Source organism: Bombus vosnesenskii, unplaced genomic scaffold (genome assembly GCF_011952255.1).
Source record: "Bombus vosnesenskii isolate JDL3184/JDL3185 unplaced genomic scaffold, Bvos_JDL3184-5_v1.1 scf7180000013265, whole genome shotgun sequence".
In the NCBI taxonomy this organism is placed as follows: domain Eukaryota; kingdom Metazoa; phylum Arthropoda; class Insecta; order Hymenoptera; family Apidae; genus Bombus; species Bombus vosnesenskii.
In genome coordinates this window covers 3,048,025-3,056,478 of record NW_022882925.1, presented here as the reverse complement: position 1 = coordinate 3,056,478, position 8,454 = coordinate 3,048,025, and the positions used below count along the sequence as shown (strand labels likewise).

Here is an 8,454-nt window from a genome sequence, read left to right as displayed (position 1 = left end):
ATATTTTTCTAATTTTTCATAGACGAGATAATTAATATTTGAATGTTTGATGATCCAGATCTTGGAAATGAGATAGTGATTTTACGACAAGTTATAAATTAAAGAAATATTTGTAAAATATCCATCAGAGTACTTTTAAATATATTTCTGTTTGATCACTAAAGAAGTTACTATAATTTGAAAATGACTGTCTACCGTGACTATGACTTTGATCTAATGATCCAAATTTTCATTATACATTGATTCTGCTTTGCATTTGCGGATGCTTGTCACGTGGAATTAATGCGCGGTACGTGTCTCGAATAGACGCTAGTTGCCCTGGAACCATAGAATTAAGCAACATATCCCATCGTCCAAATTGTATTATATTACAGTGGCTATAAAAAATATTAGCATATACGTTTGTTCTCCAAGAAAGCGACTTTTTTAAACAGGTATTACATTCCATTTTTGACAGCATTTCAATTTTCTCTAGTCATATGGAAGTACTAAATGACACGAAATTTAATATATTTGAATCTAATTAATTAATATATACATTTTATAACAGATACAACAAAGTATAAAATACTTTTTTAAATAAAAATACTTTTTTGTAACCACCGTATATAAAGAACAAAAAATTTGTCCAAACGTCTCTCACGTTCGTCGGTAAACGTAATTCTCATTCAGAGTTTTGATTGATGGTAATTCTTGATTAAAAGATTAGCTTGCTTGTTACGTAATAGCATTTAGAGATGAACCTGGGTCGATGTCCGATTCAGAATATCCTTCTGTGTGGATAACTTCTGTTTGTTTAAACTGCCATTTGGAGCTGCTTTGCTATACTGGATATCAGAGCCTTTAATTAAACTGTCTGTAAACCTAGTCGTTCCTGTGTTTGCATCGTAGATGCGCATAGATATACTTATGCAAGCGAGTTATCGGCAAATCGACGTTAATTGCCATTTGGCTCAACTCAGTGACAAGGCGCGCAATAGTTGGAATCTTCAAGCACGATTAATGTATGATATCCTTTCTGATTTGTCCAATGAGATTTTATATATGTTATTTATCATTATAATAAATTCTTTGCACCTTGATGAAGTAACATGTAATTCATTTATGCCTTCCAGTAATGTTTATGTAACTTTTATTCGTTATTTCCCTGCTTGATCCTTAAATTTTAATTAATGCAATGATTAAATCCACTTATGTGACCTCTATCATGGTATTGCTCGTAAGAAGTGACTTTAACCAATTTTTACAGTAAATGTAATAAAATGTACGAATCAATGACGAATCGGTAATTAGAACAATTACTAGACTTTTACAAAGTCATTAGACTATAAATGTAAGAAAATAACTTAACCGTGGTTCTTTTATATTCTAAGCGTAACTAATTGATTTTGCATACCTTTAATCAAACATTATTGTATCGTATCATATACTTTTTCTATTATCTTATACCCTGTGTAAGAGTTGAAAATTCAAGTGAAACTTTATAATTATTAAAGAAAAAATGCATAAAATATCTAAAGCAAAATTTCAAATAATATTAAACATGTAATGCTAATACCTACTAAAGATTTACGGCAACGCGGTATAATACTTAATACGTAAAACAAATTTCTACTTAAATATCATTTAATCGCATTGATAAAAATATGAATTAGCATAGGCATTCGCAATCTGGTTATGAAACACGATACATCTATTGTTTGCATCTCCATGGACAGGTAAGTGATGAATTCCACTGTAACACGAGGCACCGAGGAAATCTTTGCAAGTTTAAAAAATTGTTGGCACGCGCGTAGAGGCCGGAAGCGGGGGCTCGAAATCGAGGGTGCAAACGAAAGAGGTGGACTCCACGTTTGTCTCTCGAGCCCTCCACTAACTTTTTCCCCCCCATATGGCCGGCACATGTGGGTTCCCCATGGGCTACGGAGGGGGCAAAGTAATCGGGAAACCAGCTGATGGTCGCCGTTTGTTGGCCTTCTTCAGTTACTCTTGGACCGTGCTGTGCTCCGAATCCGCTTTCGCGGCGTTCCATCCAACCGTCTCCGATTTCCACGATAAATTGCAGCAAGTATCACCGTGAGAAACGACCTTAACCCGTTCCCTAACTGGATCCACGAGAGGAAAGACGAGACAGAGCAGCAGCAGCAGCGCAGGACGCCGATATAATCGAGGTGAGTTCGATGAAATCTCGACGACGCCATTCAATGCAGAGCTTCGCTCTCTGATCCGCTATTTACTCTGAGTCAAACTCTGAAATTTAATTAATAGTTACTTGACAGTTTCCATGTTAATATATCTTATACTCAAGTGAACGTAGAAGTTGGATAATTGGTAGTTGTTTCAGCGAGGCTTCGATTAAATCTGAACGTTTAATTTCCTGCTAGGTCGGCCGATTCGATCGATGTTTTTGCTGTCGGTATTAAAGATAAGAATACGCTCCAACGTGCAGAGATCCTCCATCAAGAGTCGGTATAGTTCAAAGCTTAATTGCTAGCCGTTAGGCGGTTTATCGAGGTTTTTCACTCTCGATAGCGCAATTAGCGCTAATTAAACTTGTTAATTGCTGCTCGAAAGTTTAAGACTGTGCTACGAAGGCGTCGGGAAACGACACTGGAAATATCGACTACGAGAGAAATAGGGTTTTATCGTTCTGTTATGAAATCTCGATAAATAATTAGTCTTACAAGTTTTTTCAAATTACTTTCCTATAATTGTACAGTGGCTAGAAAAAGTATTTGCACTGTATATATTATAACATTTATTGCAGCAAGTAATTAGCTACAAGCTTGTTAAATTTCGTATACGTGCCTACAAAAGTTTGGTACTGTGAAAATGAAGTACATAAGTAATAATAGATATTACTTGATAAATAAAAGACGTTCTATTTGAAAATAAGTATAGATGCAAATACTTTTCGTAGTTATTAAACTGATTTTATACCGTTACCTTTTGGGTTACGTGGTCTTGCAAAATTTCTTAAGTCCAAAGCAAAAGTATTTTTAAAGCGTCGATAGATTTAAATTAAATCTCATAATTCTTAAATCTGAATACTATTTAGTAAACAGCTCCGTTTTGCTCAATGATTTACGAGGCAGATGGTCGTAAAAGCCAAAGAAGAATATCGTGTATATCTTGTCAAATTAACTGATATTATCAAAGTTTATCACGCACTTGCAAACAATCGTGTATCTGTAAATTGACACAATCATTAAACAAATATATACAACCATAACACTCAATTCTCTAATTATTTCAATCAATTTACATTCATACAACCAATCAAAGATATAGGAGGGACCAAATGCTCGAATATAAAGCGGAGCGAAATAAAAATGGAATAGAGTTTACGTAATAAATGAAGACTCAATGTCCTATTTTAACTCGTTCGTGTGTTTCGTCGACAATATTCTAGGAATTTGGCGAATAACTGTTCTTCCATGACTGTTAGCCAAGTTAAAACGCTCGTGTTCGCGAATTTTCGAAGAAGATAAATGTTTATCGTTGCTCAGAGCGGAAGTGGAAAAAGTTAAAGTGGCTGCCAGAGTCTTTCAAAACTTCCTATAGCCCGTGCTTAAAACTTCTCCAGCGTAAATAGAGGGGGAAGATATTCTAACTTTTTTCCAGTCATAAAAGTAGCAATTCCTGGGCTACAAGCTCATCAGAATTATTGTTCCATCTTATTGACGATCAAATAGAAACTTTGACGATATTCCTACCATAAAATCGGACGTTAAACTATTCTCGTTTCTTTTCAATCTTGACAAACCTGGCAAGATGATAACGTTGTTAATAGAGAAATTCTTATTAATATTTAAGCACTATAGTGCTTGATAATATTTAGATTAACATACTTTTTGTCTTTTGTTATGTAAACGTATTCTATTTGACAACAATGAGAATTTTATTTGTTTCTCGAGTGTGTAATATGACATAGTCGTTTGTGGATATTTAACTCAGTTTGTATTAACAACAGATAAATGTTGCTAAACTATGTGTCTTAATAGGAAAGTTATGATTAAAAGCAGTATTCAACGCCTTCTTGTGACATTTATAAGAAGCTTTAGAAAGCTTTGTATCACGAGATACAATTGTAATAAGAACGAATGATAAAATCGTTGCAGGTCAATTATTCGTAATATTGTAACTAAATTATGTTCTCTTAGAACTAAACGTGGGATCACATACCTTTGCACAGTGGCGTATGTAATACGTAGAAAAATTAACGTTCGATAAATTTTTTACTATTACATCGTATTTTAATGTTAATGTTACTCGCCTGAAACATAACTCGAACGTTAAACATTAAAACCGCTTTTCCAAAAATTATGGACTATAAAGTTCAATCTAGAATTCTAACTGTGCAACTGTCCTGCTACAACGATGCGACTAAAACGAATAAGTTTAAAAGAAGACAGCGAAAGAAACGACTACATTTTCATTTGCAATAAAAAGGGTAATAAAAAGAGCTACTCGAAGCTTCATTGTTTTCGACTGTCCATCTTACTCTGTTCCAGCGGTCAGCGAATCGAGGAACAGTGAAATGCTTTTTAAAAGTTGCAACCGTCGAGATAAAGCAATTCGCTTTCAACGCTTTTCCACGCAATCGAGTCGAGTTGTTCTGAAAACTCTGAATGGTCAAAAAGAAAGGAAGGGAAAAGAGAAGAGAGAAACGAAGACAATCGAACGGTAGTGCGCGCGCGCGCGCGCGTGTGTGTATGTTCGTTTTCGAAAGTGTAACACGTTCGAAGGCCCGTATTTTGGCCATTGAACCCCGCCAGTGGCTGGCACACGGGGGTGAATCTGGCGATGGGGGATGGGAATCCTTAGTAACAGTGTAATCCCGAGTATTGATTTCGAGGGGCTGGCTTTAGGCTTGTGTTACATCTGTATACACGGCGTCCTACAAACATCGGTCAACCTGAGCAAGCGACGAGAGATCGAGAGGCGTGATCAAACCGACCGCTTTTCCAGTGTGTCGAGCAAATTACAGTAGCTAGGAAAATTGCTAATAATTAGCCGAGCGATCCGAATAATAGCGGAGAATTTGTTAGGGAATTAATCGCTGCCTTAAGCCTGGTTCAGATTAGCCGAATGAGTTATACGAATTCAACTCGTAGTCGAATAATCTTCTTGAAGAGGACACAAGTTAAGTCGTAAATTGTAGTGACATCACGTTACTCAGGGAATAATTACAGCGTTGCTCGCCAAAGTATTTCATCATTTATCACTGAATATTTATCGAACATTTATCAACTGAATATTCGGATATATTATACGTCTCATGCAAAACTTTTTGAAATTTTATTAGCATTATAGCGTAATACGACTGTCATAATCATACTCTTAGAATTTTTTAACCAATTTAAACATGTACGTATAGTTAGAAAACGTTCAAATATACACTTACAAACGTGCAAACGTATGTTCAGTAAAGAAATTAATATACAGCATGAATAACAATTTTGAATGACAATTCTAAGCTAATAAGAGGAATGCAAGTTGCTGGAATTTAAATTGCGTGGATTCAGGCGAAGTAACTTAACTAATCTGGGAGAGACTTTGAATTCGAGGAAAGTCGAGAGTTTCGAGAGGATCGTCCGCCGTGAAAGATGGTAATTGGTAATACTTTAGCGTATTCGTTGAAATAAAGAGGGATAACGAAACGAGAACGTTAAGAAGAGAATAGCGAGGATTTTCCAGGATTAACTGGAACGATTGTAATACAATTGAGCTCGTGTTTGCAGAATAAAAGTGAATTTTAATTGGGGCTGAGACGTAAAAAGAACGGCCCGGTGATTTAGATCCCTTTCGGCCGATGGAATAATGTCTGGCGAGCTTAAGAGCTTGCACAATTTAGCAAATGAAAGCAACGAGCTTTTAAAATGGTTTGTAAGAAGTAACTCTCTCAAAGATGAAACCTTAAATGAGAACAAAAGACGAACGAGCGAGTGTATATACTTTTTAAAAGAGAGTAATCGTAATATATAAAAAGCGTCTGGATATCTGGCTTACTCTTGAAAAGATACTTTAACTACGCTTTGATTGCTACGACCTTTAACAATTTTATGTTTTATAATCACCTTACCTAAGTACAACAGTATATTATAATCCGATCAAATAGATTTTCCAAGTCAGAAATTGAATGAAACAGGATGAAATATCGAATTAAGGAAATTTTGTTAAGAGAAAAGAATTTTCAAGATTGCTAGGTTGTAGGAAATTACTAGTCAATCTAAAAGTGCAAAAGTTCAGAAAAATATACAAAATATCTAGAATACTCGTTATATTAGTATATATAGTGAGCGAAGCAAATCTTTATATACATTCCATTTCCAAGGTTATTTTAGTAACAATATAAAATTTAGAAGCTAAAAAAGCCAACTTTAAAAATTAAATAACTCGTGTCGAAGTCTTGTGAGCGATTTACGATCCGACGATAGCAATTGCGAGTTAAAAATGTTTTTTTCTCAAATTTCAGATGATACCGGATTCGGAAAGCATTTGTCAGACTTCCGAGGCTGCGGTTAGGAGTACGGACGTATATCACAAGATTAAGAACACGCCGGAAGGGGAAGCGGCCTCGGTGACCGCCTGGAAGCGATATCAGCAACTAGTGGCGATCGTCGAGTCCAGGGGAGGAAAGTTCAACCGGAAGTCGATGATCGAGGCAATCTTTCGCGGAAACGATCTCGTCTACGCGAGCCATTGATCTCAGGATCAATATCGTAGATCTACGTTGCAATGAATTTTTACCAAAGCGAGCGGATTTATATTTATACAGTAGCGTGGAACAATTTGGATTGTAAAGATACGATTTGTCGCCTTGTAATATTTAATTACACGATATCGATAATTGCACTGCGGGTCATAAAACGTTCGTGGCAATTACACAGCATAGAATGCGTGCAATGTGCAAAAGATTTATCAAAGATACGGAATATAATTTTTAGTACGTGACACGAATCTCTACGCAGATTGTTTCTCAATAAGTTTCGTGGTAGACTACGGATGTTTATGCAAATTTAGATTTTTATAAAAACACGATTAAACGAACGAACCCAAAGTAAAGTTTCTTTTCATTCGCAATACTTTACTTTGGATATTTTATACATCTTTGTACAAAATGCATAGATATCGATACTATATATCGTGAGCTATGTTCGTAAAAATATAGAATTGCATAGAAAATCCGTACTCTGTGGATAATATATCGCGATATTTCTTAAAATACTCGAATAGTTTAGACAGCGATAAGTTAATTGATTGCTCGTTAGAAGTGTTACTTTCAAAGCTTTATCATAGTCCTTGTATTTATAACGATATGCTCTAATTAATCGTTCTCTGATTATATACTCTAATTAATCGAGACTATGGAACCAGCGAGCATCGACGAGCGTTTCTCTGACAAATTGACACAATGATATACGTTCGATTCTCTTCGATATCAAAATGTCGAAAATCAATTAATCGACGTAGCAACGTGACAATAACGCGATCTCAGCTTCAACACATACTCACGTATCTCCTTTTTCCTCGAATGGATGATCAATCTCTACGCCACTGGCGAGAACAATTAGAGATACGATTAACGATGCCAAACCGTGTATTGCTAGTCAACGTTAGAGTAATAAAAAGACAGTATGTATACAGGTTAATTAGTTAATTAAACGAAGATTAGGACCTATCCGAGGGCGTACACGTGTAATCTCTGCAACAAGTGAAGGAAAAACAACTATACTGGGTACACACGTGCCACGTAATTGCAGTCAGATTGCTGTGAGAAGATTTCACGATCGCCTACGATTCTAATCACTAGTTAAAGCTGAGGAAGATATTTATCTACTCGAAGATCGAGACTCTATCGTGATTTTGTAAACTTTCGTCATTTTTTTTTCTTTTTTCCCTATTTTTATAAGAATTCTATCATAGAAATAAATTCTTAATTCTTAATTCTTTCCTTTTATTTTTTATACGACAAGTTTTACGAACTTAAACCTTTTTTGGATTATTCAGATCCAATTGTGTCTTTTTATTGTTATTAACGAACATCCCAACTTTGAAGAAAGTCGATTGGATCATAAAATTTCAAGAGTTGTCAACAAAACTAGGTCGAGATACTTTAATATTTTCTTATAAAGAATAAAATAAATGTATCGATTGGTTTATGACAAAACATCTAGTCCCTTCTAAGAAGACATCTAGAATATTGAAAACTTGAAGCCAATGACTTCATGGTAAAAAATCATGAATTACAATATTCTGCATTTTCATTCAACTTTGAAAGATTTTCTTTATATCGATAAAGGTAACCAAGATAAAAGAGATACTCTCTCTTTATTCTCGTTATTTTTTGTCAATTTATTGTTATTCTTTATTCCCTGTTATGTCTGTTATGATCGTTAATTATTCTCTGTATCGGCCCGAGCTGGGAATTAAACGGGACAAACGCACCTG

The 8,454-nt window shown here is 35.2% G+C and overlaps 1 long non-coding RNA gene across 1 annotated transcript; it reads left to right on the top strand.

Moving 5' to 3' along the window:
• The first annotated feature begins 1,807 nt into the window (after nucleotides 1-1,807).
• LOC117243387 lies at nucleotides 1,808-7,705 on the top strand. Its single transcript, XR_004495445.1, has 2 exons — nucleotides 1,808-2,171; nucleotides 6,479-7,705. It is a non-coding gene; the product is annotated as an uncharacterized LOC117243387 (long non-coding RNA).
• Nucleotides 7,706-8,454: the final 749 nt, after the last annotated feature.